Raw genomic sequence first — 16,370 nt, forward strand, 5'->3', positions numbered from 1 at the left:
TTTATTTAAGTGATCTCCTCAGCTGCCACTTCTGAATTAAGGTCAATTTTTGGATCTTAAAGAATACGACTTGTGCTGTTTGTCCTCTCTAATATCCTCTCTGTTTCCAGTAAACACATTCGATTATAGGTACAAACCATTTGCAATCAATGCTACGAGTTTTAAATTATTGATGGATTCGACCGTTACTTGATGGAAGTTCATTTTATCTAACAATAAAACACTGAAAACGTTTGTTTTCTATACTTCCACAAAATTTATTATAACTAAGTGACTACAGCTGTTTCGGCGAAGTGCCTTTCTCAAGTGATATAGTTTACAATGTGTTTGCCTTTTTAAGTCTTCAACTGAAGAGGTTGAGGAGTGGGGAGCTGTTTGTCTCGAGTTGGTCATTCTCGAGTCAATGGAAATTAATAAACTGAAAAATACAGATATAATTCTGAATGACCAACTCGAGACAAACAGCTCCCCACTCCTCAACCTCTTCAGTTGAAGACTTAAAAAGGCAAACACATTGTAAACTATATCACTTGAGAAAGGCACTTCGCCGAAACAGCTATAGTCACTTAGTTATAATAAATTTTGTGGAAGTATAGAAAACAAACGTTTTCAGTGTTTTATTGTTAGAGTTTTAAATTGTTGCTCATCGTCTTCTGAAATTTTGGATAATGCTCGTTTAATCTGATTATAACCTTAACTAGTTCTTTTGCGGGATCACCTCCACTTCTAGATAACCATCATACTACTGTATTTGCTCTTTTAAGAACAATAATATTTTTGCCACTGTCTGCGTTGCTGTCGCTTAAAGACGCAGCTTTTAACCATTTTATTAATAAGTTGCATATATATGTAGAGGAAGTGAAAAATACATATAGGTAGTTCTTCTAAGAAATTAAATAATGCTATGCTATGCTAATGCATGATAACACTGTTGCAGCTTTTGAAACTAAATTTAGAGATTGGGTACAAGGAATCCACAACGCCAAGATATTATGTTCTATAATTTTACCCTGAACACCATTGTATTTTTCACTGATAACTGACGCATTATCGTAGGCGGTCTCCTGCAGTTTTCAAATCGATATCATGTTCTTGTAAAAATGTCATTAGAGAATTAAATATATCTTCTGCTTTATGACCGCGATTTGACAAAAATATAGTAAACCTTTCAACAGTATGTAACGAAATATCACATGTTAATTGATCAGTATGAACTGAATAATATTTTGACTTCTTAATCCTTGAAACTCTTTTATTTAATACGTTTTGACCCATGGGATGTACAATTTCCTCACAAATAGTTGATGAAAGATATTTGGTATGTCCTCTTCAAGGATTTGAATATTATTTATTAATATGATGCTTAAAAATTGCTCATATTCATCTTATATACCACAACTGGCTAGTGATTTTAGTCGGTAATTTTTTTTTGGTTTTGACCAATTTTGCCAAAATTGGCAAAATTACTGTAATTATTAACTATTTAGTAGTTATTTTTTTGCCAAATTTTACCAAATTGGCAAAATTATTTACTAAAATCACTAGCCAGTTGTGTCTGAGTTTAGCGAACCGACTATAACTGGAGTATTCCTAAATAATTTCCATTTTGTGATGAGCTCGGCAACTCATTTTCGCCGCGAAATGCTAAATCTCGTTCACAAATATACTTTATAACACTAAAATTAGTCTTTAAGTTACCATTTTCCAATAATTCTTTATTTCTTCGGCCTGTTTTGCTATTTCAGTATCAATACGCCCAATTTTTTCGTGTGTTTTAGACATTTCGTTATCCATAAGCATACTATCTGCATGTTTCCAATCACAAAATCCTCTGTGGCTAAACTTTGTACGAACACTATTAGATAATAATTCACAAACGAAGCAATACACACACCCGGTGGAAGATGAAAAACATAACCATGAACAATGGGTCTATTAAATAAAAAGAAGTATTTAAGTATTTAAGTATTTACTTAATAGTAATTGAATAAAGCATTAAGAGGAAACAGTAGCGATCAACAGGTAGCAACAAACGCGTTCCAAGATTGCGGCTGTAATTTTGAATATTTTGTCGAGATATTTGGCACACTTATTCGTAATATAATAAAGAATGGCGGTAGAGAGCCCAATTTCAGAAATATGTTAGTATGTGGAAATTACTCTATAACTAAATAAAATATTGCAAAAAGGAGCCTGTACCGTCATTAAGAAAGACAAAAAATACACTTTCTTCAAATAAACTTTTTTATCCCGTGCCTAGATTTTTTGTCAAATTGGAACTACTAAAAATCGATTTTTTTATAACAAGAAATCGAACGTCACTGACTTGGCAACATTTCGCGCCTATGTCTATAAAAATTATTGTTTTTATAGTATAAACGTCACTGTCAGTGTCGAATTACCGACGCACTGTTGCCTCACTTTTGAAAGTTCGCACAACTTTCGCAATCTTGGACCGCGTTTGTTGCTACCTGTTGATCGCTACTGTATCACCTTAAAGAAATGACTTTATTTAATTAGTATTAAGTAAATACTTAAATACTTGTAAGTAAAAGATAATACTTCTCTTTATTCAATAGACCTATAATGTTCCGTTGGTGTATGTTGACGGAAACAATTATTTGAGATAATAAAAAATAAGTATAACAACGAACGGTAAATATTTTATTTATTTTGGGAACAAAAGGTATTTCGCTTGGTTTCGGAAAAGGGCCGAACTATAGGTGTGTGTCGTTCACCAGCTGTGTCGTGACTAACAAGAAAACCACAACGATAATCTGTTGATGTTTCTTCTCTCTGACCAGATGACAATAAATCATTTAGGTCTGGCGTATACTTTTAAACGCCCTTGAATGCATTAGTGAGTTGTTGACACTATTGTCTGATATAGTACTTAATTTATGAGGTTTGAGTTTGTTAAGGGGGGGGGGGGGGTATGGTTTGAAATATTTAAATTTTTTTTATTATTTCAAATAAAAGTGCATATTTTCAATAATACTCTCTGAAAATTTCAAAATAATCGGAATAAAATTACCAGAGATACAGCGTGTTTGAATATTCCTACCTTCGACTCGCTTTGCCGCGACTTCGCGCTAGCACGCGTGAGCGTAGTGAGAAATGTTAAACAACTGTTCGCCTCCTCTTGTGTAAATTACTCCTAGATTCAAAAAATATATTTCATTGTGCATCACTTTACGATTTGGCAGACAAATAAGAAGATGAAGATGCAGTTGTCAAAACTTTAAACGCATTTTTCTCAAAACTACTTCTTCAAATGCGGTGGACATTGTAACTGAAAAACTACTCGGCCGATCTACCTGATATTTTGCACATATTTTCTTAAGACATTTCATGAGGTAACAACGTCGAGATATTTTTCTTTTTTTGCTTATTTTTTGTTCAACAATAATAAATCTGTTGATTTTCACAAAATTTTTACCAAAAATTTAAATTTTTTGATTTCTGAGTGATGCCAAAAATTCAAAAATCATTAAAAATAAAAAAACTCGACGTTGTGACCTCGTAAAACTCATAAGCTAATTAAATCTTTTTGAATTTTTTGTTTCGTATGATCTAGTGACGAGTTCTGATGTCCACCGCAAAATCCATTTTTTTGTGAGCTGCCTGTCAAACTTTGTCACCAATGGCTTACTTTTCAATATGTTGGATTGAATTTTTTTCTAAATATTCTTTGAATTGTACTTAATATGTTTATTTAATTTAAAAATAAAATAACTGTACCATAGCTTCGAAAAAAATTCACAAAAATGTGCTTGATATGTTAATTTCAAACCATACCCCCCCCCCTTAAACCGCACAAACGAAAAACAGATGGATACATTCCGTTTTTATTTACATGTGAATTTTGAATGACTAACGTCGTTTCGATTTTGAGAAAAAATAATTAAAAATTAAGAAACAATCAGAAATAGTAATTATAGCGTAATGCTATAAACCCAATGTATTATATCACTCCTACGCTCCTTCATTTTATACTTGTCATACATTGTCGAGTTCCTGTATCTCCTGCCAATATCTGTTTAATAAACACCTCTTATGTTTGGGCCTATGTGGGGGCCCCTGAAATGTGGGGCCCCGGGCAGCTGCCCAGCCTGCCCCCCTTAAATCCGGGCCTGAAAGTACCCCTTAAACTTTAAAATGAAGTTTTAAAATCTTCTAAATTATATTCATTATAAGAAATGTTTTTAAAGTACATAAGTACCATTTATACTCATTAAGGCATTACCCAGCCTTCCCCAGGTGAGCCTTCAAAAGCAGAAACACATGGTATTCACTAGGGGCTGTACCGGGACAGTATGTGATAAGGTTTTGAGTTAGATTGGCGTCGTATGTGGACTTAAATTATTTTCGTCTTCTTCTCCAATCTCCTTTTACCCGCTAGAGTGTCGGACTTTTGATCGTGTTGGTGTCTATTCTCTTTTTTTTATTATTCTTTGTTTCTCGATATTATTTTCATTTTTGTGTAGTTTATCCCTATTAGGGCAGTCAATGAGGGTATTTGGCTCTGAATTCCATCCTAATACATCGATTTACTTGATATTTTCACAGTAAGTAAGGAATAGCTCAAGGAACAAAGTCTATCCCATGCCGATGTGCGTTTTTATCTTGGGGGTGGTTCCCACCCCTTCTCGGGGGTGAAAAATGTTTTGGTTAAAATAGCCACGGAAGAGGCTAGAGAACCTAATTTTAAGCAAAAACTTCTAAAATTATTTTTTGAAAACTCAATACTTTTTGAGTTATTCGTGGTTGAAAATTAGCCATTTTCATTGAAAAATGACACCTTTTCAGACGGATTTTTTGCGAATACCTTAAAAACTATGCATCTAACAAAAAAACTATATAAAATATTTCTGTAGGTGATACAAAAACAAAGAGATTCGTTCCTTCACAAATCTTCTAGTTAAAATACAAAGAGGGATATTATGGTAGGTAAGAAGAGTTTGTTTTTTTTGCTGCATGCTCAAATCGGTGTACCTATTCAACATGAAATAACAGAGAAACTGTCGATTGTATAATGATACTAATAACCCTTGTAGTACTTGAAAAGACCTTTAAAATGAGCAATACTAAATGTCGATTGCATTCAAACTAAGCGTGATATTCTGCAAAAAAGTTGATGGCTAATGTATATTAAGAAGAAATGAGAAGTATATTTAACCCCTCATCCATCAGAATTTAAATACATCGTTTTCCTTCTACAATACTTTTTATTATGGTGTTATTTCTGTGTTCAGAAAGTTGGACTGGAATAAAATGAATGGTTTTTGAAAAAAAAAATAAGATCAAATTAAAGAGCGCATTTTAAAATTTTCTTAAAAATCTTCTTTTTCCTCCATGTAACTCTAAAAAGATAAGAGATACGAAAAAAGATACCACACAAAAATGTAGGGCTTTTCCGGATAAAAATTTTCTTTTTATTTTTCATTACTGTATCTCTTATCATTTTCAAGTTACATGGAGAAAAAGGAAGATTTTTAAGAAAATTTAAAAATGCTCTCTATAATTTGATCTTTTTTTTTCAAAAACCATTCAGTTTAAACCCGTCCAACTTTTTGAACATAGAAATATCACTATAATAAAAGGTGTTGTGGAAGGAAAACGATGCATTTACATTTTGGTGGATGGGGGTTAAAATTACTTCTCATTTTTTCTTAAAATACATTAGTTATCAATTTTATTTGCAGCATATCTCGCTTAGTTTTGATGTAATGGACCTTTAATATAGCTAATTTTAAAGGTCTTCTCAAGCACTACAAAAGGTATTAGTGGCATTATACACTTAAAATCGACCGTTTCTCTGTTATTTCAAGTTGAATACACCAATTTGAGAATGTACCAAAAAACAAACTACTTTCACCTACCATATCTCTTTTTGTATTATAACTAGAAGATTTATGAAGGCAAGTGTCTCTTTGTTTTTTATAACCTACAAAAATGTTTAATATAATTTTTTTTAGTTAGATGCATACAGTACCGGCTCTAGGGTATAAGGCGCCTGCCTGCATAAGAGGCATAGGCGCCCTTTGGTATCTTTTAAATTAGTATCTTGTATAGCTCCGGCAGAAAAAGAGGTTATTTTGGCGCCCCCCAAACAGGGGCGCCCACCTGCAGTGCATCCCGTGCAGGCCCGTTCTCGCCGGCCCTGGATGCATAGTTTTTAAGGTATTCGCAAAAAACCGTTCGAAAAGGTATTATGTTTCAATGAAAATGGCCAATTTTCAACCACGAATATCTCAAAAAGTATTGAGTTTTCAAAAAAATATATAGAACAGTTTTTGCTTAGAATTAGGTTCTCTAGCGAATTCCGTGGTAATTTTAACCAAAAATTTTTCCACCCCTAAGAAGGGGTGGGAACCACCCCCTAAGATAAAAGCACACATCGGCATAGGGTAGACTTTGAATTAGGTGATAAGTAGAGGCTAGGCCCAAAATTGCATTACAATCCATGCAGTAGGATAGAATTCGGAGGTAATATCCTATTCTTGCTCCCATTGACTGGCGTATATGGCTTTATTGCTTTTATAATTTCATTTATCCAAATTTTTCTTGGTCACCCTCTCTTTCGTTTCTTTACTCTCTTAGTTTCTAATATATCATCTTTGGGAATCTTTCGTTTCAGATCCTCTGGTTTCTGGTTATTTTACTTATTAAGAATTCTTGCTCTAGTTGTTTTTTAATTTGATCATTTTTAATTGTGTATTTCCTGGTATTGTGCGTTATTTTCCTCAATACTTTTATTTCAATAGCGTTTAATTTACTTTCATACCGGTACTCACCGGAGGGACCGCAGACGTTCGGAAACAATTAGCGTCTCTTTGTAAAGACAATGACGTCGACTTTGCAAAGTAACAAGACACTTACTCAACACACACACTACACATTACTCCCCTGACTTAGTGATAAGTTATACAATTACGTGGCTAAAGGTTCTAGTTCTAAACCAAAGCCAGAATCAGAGAAAAAAAAATTACTTTCATATTTCTTTTGAAATACCCAGATTTCACTTGCATATGTCACTTTTGGAATGTTAATAGTCTTATATACTAATAATTTAATTTTGTTGTTTATTTCCTTCTGTTCATAATATATTGTTTTATTTAGTATATTATTATATTAGTTTTTGTCGGCTTCATTTTGTTTATCAGCTATGTCCAAATTGAATTTTTCATTATTTGAAAAGATACTTACTTAATAGGTATTCAAATGTTGAGACCTTCTCTAGTTTTTGACATTTGTATGTTATTGTCTTTGCATTTTTGTCGTTAAAACTCGTTATCTTGCTATTCTTGTTGTTTACTGCCATCTTTTCATCTTTAACTTCTTTATTTCTTTCCTTCATATGTTTAAGCCGGATTTATGTTAGGATGGGGCGTGGACGACACGGCTGTCTTACGGGGCACGTTGATGAATCTTCTGATATCTTCGGCCCAATGCCAAAACCACGAATGTGCAAATTTGTTGTCTTTCACCTATGGGTACGGGCAACTATGTCCATTTTGAAGGCTATCAATGCCAAAAGCACAAATGTGTAAATGAAGGTACACACACGTCAGCACCAATTGCTTGTTTCACGAAAGTGGGGGTTTCGGTTTTGCTTCCAAGCGAAAAGAGCGAATGTGCCACATTCGTGACTTTGCCGTTGTAGTTTATACAGGGTGTTTGGTAAAGAATGGGCCATAGCTTAACCTCAGGTTCCTGAGGTTAAAATAGGCCGATTTAAGCTAACTTACCTTAGTGCAAAGTTTATAATAACCGAGATACAGGGTGTCAAAGTTAAACTTTTTTTTTATTTATTATTGAATATTTCCTGACAGGTATGAGATAACAACATAAAATTTGGTATGTGGGGGTTTTTTCGGTCAAGAAAAGTAAATGCTCTACCAAAAATTATGTATTGCCCAGAGGGCGCCATATACGCCTTTCAGCACTCATTTATTACGTTCAATTTTTTTTATCCCCCACTCTGTATAATTTTGAAATTAAAATTTTTATTCTCCTATTAGTTTTACTTAAAACGCATTTTAAATCTGCGATACACCATCATTTTTAGCATAATATCAATATCATTGTAGTTACACCCGAAAAATAACTTAAAACCATAATAATTGTGCCAGTTCTCAAATTTATGTCCTTGCATCGCAAATTCTATTTGAAGAAACTTGCGATACATTTTTGGATAATTTTATGGTTTTAAGTTATTTTTCTGGTGTAACTACAATGATATTATGCTAAAAATTATGTTGCACCGCAGATTTAAAATGCGTTTATCTCTAAAACTGTTGAGTTTAGGGAGATAAAAGAGGTATACCTTTTTTAAGTAGAACTAATAGGGGAATACAAATTTTAATGTCAAAATTATACGGAGTGACGGATAAAAAAAATTGAACGTATTAAATGGGTGCTGAAAGGCATATGTGGCGCCCTCTGGGCAACACATAATCCTTGGTAGGGAATTCAGTTTTCTCGTCCCAAAAAACCCCCACATACCAAATTTCGTGTTGATATCTCATTCCTGTCAGGAATTAATCAATAATAAATAAAAAAAAAGTTTAATTTTGACACCCTGTATCTCGGTTATTATAAACTTTGTACTAAGGTAAGTTAGCTTAACTCGGCCTATTTTAACCTGAGGAACCTGAGGTTAAGCTATGGCCCATTCTTTACTAAACACCCTGTATAGGTAGTTTATATTATATTTGCCTACACATTCGCGAGTATACCGAAAAGTGATTATAACTGGTTAATTGACTGGTTCTGGCTCTAGAGTCGCAGCATTGCCGCAAATAGACTTTTAAAAGATATTTGGACTCATCTATAAATATAACCAATATGTATAGAATGTACAAAAATGTCTGTGCATGTAAGAATCTAAAGCCTCTTACATTGGAGCAATATCGACACATTATTTTCAATAAATATAATTTAGGTTTGTTTAGACCTAAGAAAGATCAATGTAAGAAATACGTGGCACAAAAGGCATTAACAGAGGAAGAGGGAAAAGCACTGGAGTTGGAATACAAAGGTCATTTAGAAAGAAAGGAAGCAGCTAGAGAGCCTCGGAACTATGACAAAACTTTAGCAAACGAGGATTCAAGAATGTTATCCTTTAATTTTGATCTCCAAGCGGTTTTGAGTACGCCAAACGGGAGTGTGGGGCAAATCTTTTATCTAAGAAAGCTTGCTGTTTATAATCTTACGGTATACACCTGGCGAAACAGGAGGTTACGTGCTATCTCTTAGACGAAACCTCAGGTTAAAGGAGAAAATGAAATTGCTTTGTACATTTATAACTAAGTAATGTCCCAAAATGGAATTACTGCTGTTCGGATGATGTCTGGTGGCTGCGGGGACAGTGAAAAAACTCCATCTTCTCAGCTATGTGCCTCAAAAACCACGTTTTTTGCACTATTTTGTAAATGTTAATAACTTTTACCAAATAGGTCGTAACGAACTTATTATACCTTGATTATGAGGCAATTAAGTGCCTTTATCAGTGTACACAATTTCAAGATCTGTTTGTCAGTTTACGAGTTATGTTAAATGTTTATCCCAGACATCGAATGTTTAAACAATAATTGTTGCCCTAGGAGTATTTTCAGAGCTTTTTGGCAAAGTGCAATGAGTTCCTAAAGACTAAAAGTAATAGGAAAGTTAAAAAAAGAATATATTTGTTTCTTAATTGTTGTTGAACAGGTCCATAAAAAAATGGTGAGTTTTTTCCTTATAAACAATTATTTTTGTTATTTTTTCTGATAAATAATTATAATTGGTTGTATCAAAAAGCTGGTAAAAAACACACATAAAAAAGAAAAAACAACTTTTTAGGACCAATAATAGCCAAGTTATGCTTTTTTTTTGAAAAATCTTGTCTCGATTGTTTATAAATATTAAGAGTTGAAATTTTTACAGAATGATAATAAATATCTATATTTTATATTTCAATTGATAAGTATGGAAAATATCTTGTATTTAAAACGAGTAATAACCCTTTAAAGTGAAGTTACTCACGCTGACTGAGTTGGGACCATGTCGTGATGGGGAAGATTGTCGGAGTCCAGTGCCGCGCGTCGAGATTTTGCGATAGAAAGTTCAATTTGGAGCGCTTGAAAATTTTTATAATATCTCAGCTTCCAGAGAACGTAGAGCCTTCATTTTTTTTTAAATTCGGGTAACTCGACGAAAGAATATCAACTAGCTAATTTTCATTTACCGGAAAAATCGGAAAATTCCGGAAAATGGACTTTTTTATTCAACATCCATTTACAATCTTAACACTAATATATTTTGATAAATATTTTCAGAAAATATTATAAATGTGTAAATAAATATTAAAATATAATTATAGTATATATCTATTTATACAGGGTGGTTCATTTTATTCGCCTCGGTGTCTGTACGGAAAACCACTTGATTTAAAAAAATTTCTTCATAGACATATACAGGGCAATTAATACTACAATCTAAAAATAATGCGAATTATACAGGGTGTTACAAAAAAGAGTAGTATATCAAAGATATATTTTTTATGGAACATCCTACAACTGATGAAATTTTTAAATTGCCCTTAAAAAATAAGTTAGACTATATCTAAGTACAGGGTATTTTGATTCATTTAAATTTTTACAAAAATATAAAATTTTAGAAAAAAATAAATATTTACAAATCTAAGAGTCGGTGACAAATTTTTTCTTAGATCTTCGTAATAGACTATTCAGCATTTTTAAACAGATGTTTATTGTAACAAAATTAATAATTACTTAATAGTACATTTTTAGATTTAAAAACTTATTGAAAACAAAAACCTTCTCAAATTGAAAAAAAAATGTGTCTATATATTATAATTATTGATCTTCGTTAATTCTACACAGTTTATGTACAGGTTCATTAATTTCTTATTTCTTCAACATTATCCCTAATTTTTTGAAACAAATCTTCTTCAACTTCCACTTTCGTCATCTATAATAACTGTCAAAAGGTTGTAGCATCTTTGTTCGCCAGTGTCATCTTTGCAATTTATGCAACGCTCGGTACAATTGATTTATTTCAAGAAATTATGGATAATGTGGAAGAAATTAATGAACCTGTACAAAAACAGTGTAGAATTAATGAAGATGAATAATTATAATCTATACATATTGTTTTTTTTTATTTGAGAACGTTTTTGTTTTTAATTAATTTTTAAATCTAAAAATGTACGACTAAGTAATTAAAAATTTTGTTACAATAAACATCTGTTTAAATATGCTGAAGAGTCTATTATGAAGATCCAAGAAAAAAATTGTCACTGATTCTTAGATTTGTAAATATTTATTTTTTTTCTAAATCTTTACATTTTTCTAAAAATTGAAATAAATCAAAACACCCTGTACTTAGGTATAGTATAGCTTCTTTTTTAAGGGCAATTTAAAAATTTCATCAGGTGTAGGGTGTTCCATAAAAAAATATTTTTGCTATACCACTCTTTTTTTAAGCACCCTGTATAATTCACATTATTTTAAGATAGCAGTGTTAATGGCCTGGTATATTTTTTATGAAGAAATTTTTTTTACATCAAGTCGTTTTCCGTACAGACACCGAGGCGAATAAAATAAACCACCCTATATAAATAGGTATATACTATAATTTTATTTTAATATTTATTCACTTTATAATATTTCATGACAATATTTATGAAATTATATGTGTTAACGTTGTAAATGCATGTTGAATAAAAAAATGCATTTTCCAGAGTTTTCCGATTTTTCCGGTAAATGAAAATTAGCTAGTAGCTATTCTTTCGTCGAGTTACTCCAATTAAAAAAAAAATGAAGGCTCTACGTTCTCTGGAAGCTGAGATATTGTAAAATTTTTCAAGCGCTCCAAATTGAACTTTTTATAGCAAAATCTCGACGCGCGAAACTGGACTCCGACAATCTTCCCCATCACACGGTCCCAGATCAGTCAGCGTGTGTAACTTCACTTTAAACGGTTATTACTCGTTTTAAATAGAAGATATTCCGTACTTATTAATTGAAATATAAAATATAAATATTTATTATCATTCTGTAAAAATTTCAACTCTTATATTTATAAACAATACAGATGTGATTTTTCAAAAATAAAGTATAACTTGATTATCATTGGTCCTAGAAAGTTGGTTTTTCTTTTTTAATATGTGTTTTTTACGAGCTTTTTGATACAGTCAATTATAGTTATTTATCAGAAAAAATAACAAAGATATTCTAATTGTTTATAAGGACAAAAATTTACCATTTTTTAGCGACTTGTTTAACAACATTTGAAAAACAAATATATCCTTTTTTCTAACTTTCTTAGTACTTTGAGACTTTAAGAACTCATTTCACTTTGCCAAAAAGCTCTGAAAATACTCCTAGGGCAACAATGATTGTTTAAACATTCGATGTCTAGGATAAACATTTACCATAACTCGTAAACTAACAAATATATCTTCTTAAAGTTTTGTACACTAATAAAGGCACTTAATTGCCTCGTGATCAAGGTACAATAAGTTCCTTACGGCCTTTTTGGTAAAAGTTATTAACAGTTACACAATAGTGCAAAAAACGTTGTTTTTTGCAATTATCTCGGTTAATTTTTTATGGATTTTAACTTAAAAAAATTCAAATTAATCGTTTTTTCATGATACACAACTTTTGTGAAACAACTTTTGCTGTAAATATGATACTAAAAATGCTATAGGCCAAAAACCATATTTTTTGACTTTGGCCTTTTTTTTTTATAAAAAAATGAGGTCGATTTACGAGTAGTTCTGTATGTATTTTTAATTAACTATATCCATCCTACCATTTAGCACCTTCAAATACCTGTATTGATTTTTACCCTGAAATCGCTCATATTTATTTTTCTACTCTGGTCTAGTAAGAAAATGTTCCATATTCTGTGTTTCTCCACAGTCGCAGATCACATCAACTTAGTCTCCCCCCCATTTTACCATGTTTGATTTTACAGGAGCGACCCCGTTTTTATCCTATTCATAGTTTTCTACGTTTTAATGTCTAGAGATTTGCCGGTCCATTGAACCTGGGAAAGAGGAAACTCCTCAGGCGGTTCATCCTGCACTGTTCCAATTAAGCTTTTCCTAGATTTTAGTCGCTTTTGTGATGTTCGAGCTTTTGTATAGATAGGACATGCCGCTCCTCCGCAATCTGTTTAATTTTCTCTATGTGCTCTGCAACGCCTTTGCGCGTTGAGGGTTGTGCAAAACCCGCTGCTTTATATAGATTTGAAAGTGGCGTTGGTTTCGTGCAGTCCGTTAGTATCCTGCATGTCTCATTTAGCGCAGTATCAACTTGTTTGGTGTGGGCAAATCTGCCCCAAACGGGGCACGCATATTCCGCAGTAGAAAAACACAGTATCTGTGCCGTTGTTCTTAAGCAGGGCATGCTCCCCATTTACTTCTCGTTAGCTTTCTGAATATGCTCTTCCTAGTTGTTACTTTCGGTCTCGTTTTTATGCAACGTTGTCTGTAGGAGAGGGACCGGTCCAGAGTAACTCCAAGATATATGGGATGGTCTGTGTGTTCTAATGTATTATAATCCGGTCAACTTAGACATCAAAATAGTTGGCAAATAACAAAAATTGCCGGAGAGCCAAATTTTGGTGGAGAGCTAGAGTTTACCATAACAAATAAAGTTTTAAAAGTTCCCATCGATCCCATGTGTGCAACAAAAGTTATTCGGGGTTAAAGGTCAAAATTTGAGATTTTTTGGATTTTTCTCGAAAACGGTAAGTTTCATCAAAAAAATAACTCAAACCAAAGTTGTAGATCTTAACATTCTCTACAAAAATAGTCCTTACAATTTTTTCTTAAGAGTTACCATTCCTGAGATATCGCAATTTTAAAAGTTACTTTATACATTATATGCACATATAAATTCCATTTAAAATTACTGAGAAAATAATGTACTTGCGTTTTGACTCACCCTGTATTTGATATAAAGAAAATTAGCAATATCGACCATTCTTGAAAATTTTGACAATACGTTAAAAAATATGGCATTAATAAACCATTGTTGTCTTGCTTATTTTTATTTATACAGGGAGTTGAACTTGTTACGATTTTCATATAAAATTGGTTATAACTTTGTAAATACCCTGTATAACATAACAAACCTTTATATTTTTGTGATGGAGAAGTTAACAGGATTTCGAATTTAAAATAAAATATAGGGTGTTCTATTTAAAAAAACATAAGTTTGGTCTGCCACTGTGTTATTGAACACCCTGTAGCATTCTAACTAATTTTGTAATGTGAAGCTCAAATGTGGCTAAAATTTTTGTTATTAACTTTCATTGCTATCTATTACTATAGCGGAGCTATTGAGCTTTACCCTACTAATCAATCACCCTGTATAGCATCACGTTTTATTAACATTTTATTTTTCAATTAATTCGCTTTTATTGAAAAATAAAAAGTTAGGTATTTTAACAACTAGCCATGTATTTCGTCAATAAATACTTACTTTTTGCTTAGTTTAATAAACAAGCCTAAAGTAGGCTATGATAAATTAACAATTTGATAAATGTCAAATTGTTAACAGTAAAAAGTGTCTGGTTTGTTGTAAAAATTAGTAGATTTATTATTTATGCCCGTAATTTTTTTTGTTGTTTGATGGAAGTAGAACGCGCTACAAGGAATTTGACCCGCAATGAGTGCGTTCAAGCAGTCACCTTACATAGCGAAGAACTTAGCTACCACGCTATCGGCTCCTTATATTGGTAACAATTTTTTGCTAATGCACGATACTGCAAGATCTGACTTTGCACGAACTGTAACCGAAAATTTACAACAGGTAAATCTTCGGATTTTGAATTGGCCACCGCATAGTCCAGATCTTAACCCAATCGAACATTTGTGGGACGTAATTGGCAGAAGCTTACGTCATCGTTTGCCTCCTAGAACCTTACAAGTGGTAGAAACAGTAGCTCTCGAGATTTGGAATGATATTGTTATTAAAGCCCATATAGCAAACCTCATTTGTAATATAAAAGGATATATCTCTTTTATTATAGAACATAAGCGAATGAATCAAAAAACAAAAATAACAAAAAACGGAAAACTGAAATATCTGGGCTACATAATGAGAGGAGAAAAGAATTCCCTGCTAAGACTCATAAGGAAAACTCTCGGGAAAGAGAAATGTGAGACGTAGGAGGATTTCCTGGTTGCGAAATTTAAGGGAGTGGTACGGGTGCAGTTCAATACAATTATTCAGAGCTGCAGCCAACAAAGTTAAGATTGCTGTGATGGTAGCCAACCTCCGATAGGAGATGATACTGCAAGAAGAAGAAGAAAAATATTCCATAGGGTGTTCCGAACTTTTAGAAAAAAACACATTATGATTGGTACACCCGGTATACAATGACAACTTACCTCTCTAGCAACAATATTATTACAGGGATATTGTTAAAGAATAAAGCTATAACATATTATGACAGCCTTCATTTCTGTTTAAAACGTCACTAAATTTATCTTTAATTTTTTTTCCAATTATCTCTGCCAGATTTATTATTCTTTCTTTGATATCTTTGATATTATTATTTGCAAATGCTATCTCTGAGGTTCTTCCATCTTTGACTCTCTAGTTTTGTAATAGAATTTACAATTATGTCAAAATTTGATTTAATATAGGACAGTTCATTCTGAACAGACTTCTCACTAAACATTTGTTGACATTTAAAGGGCATTTTGCCGTAAAGAGGATTTAAATACGAATTTACTATACCTAGCTACCTGTTGGCCCTATTCTACTGATAAATAGTTCCAGATGGGTTTTCCCAAACAATAAAACTTGTATTATAATAAAGCAATTTAGTAGATACATACTTGGAATAAAGTAATAAAGTTATTTAGTAGATACCCCAAGAATATACCTGCTATGAATAATTTTAAGAAAGTATTATCTAAATATATATAGGATATATTTGTGCAATATTTTTTAACACATCAAAACATGCCGCAAAATGCCCTTAATCAAGTAAATATGAATAGCTATGTATTTATAAAGAAACCCACAAATATGCTGCATGTTTATGCACATGCATTTTGCATATAATCCAGGCTCTATTTTTAAGTAACTATTCAAAAATAAAAATTTATTAAATATTTTCTAGTTTTTACTTGTGTAGTTCAAAATGTCCCCATCAAATTGGAAATAAAAAGAAACAAAAATCGTGTTTGAACGGGCCCCTGCGGGGCCCGGGCCCTGGTTCCGCGGAACCCTCGGAACCATGCTCAGAACGCCACTGTTCACTATTATTTCTAGGAGAAATTTTTATGATCTATTTCGTCTGATTTGTATAGTAGCTGCACGCAGCGTTGAGCGTAC

The 16,370-nt window shown here is 32.4% G+C and overlaps 1 protein-coding gene across 5 annotated transcripts in view; it reads right to left on the reverse strand.

Annotated features, from left to right (window-relative positions):
• LOC114330927 (protein mesh) overlaps positions 1–16,370 on the reverse strand; it is a 160,338-nt gene that overhangs the window by 36,171 nt on the left and 107,797 nt on the right. The window lies entirely within an intron of this gene.

Source organism: Diabrotica virgifera, chromosome 5 (assembly GCF_917563875.1).
Source record: "Diabrotica virgifera virgifera chromosome 5, PGI_DIABVI_V3a".
Classification (NCBI taxonomy): domain Eukaryota; kingdom Metazoa; phylum Arthropoda; class Insecta; order Coleoptera; family Chrysomelidae; genus Diabrotica; species Diabrotica virgifera.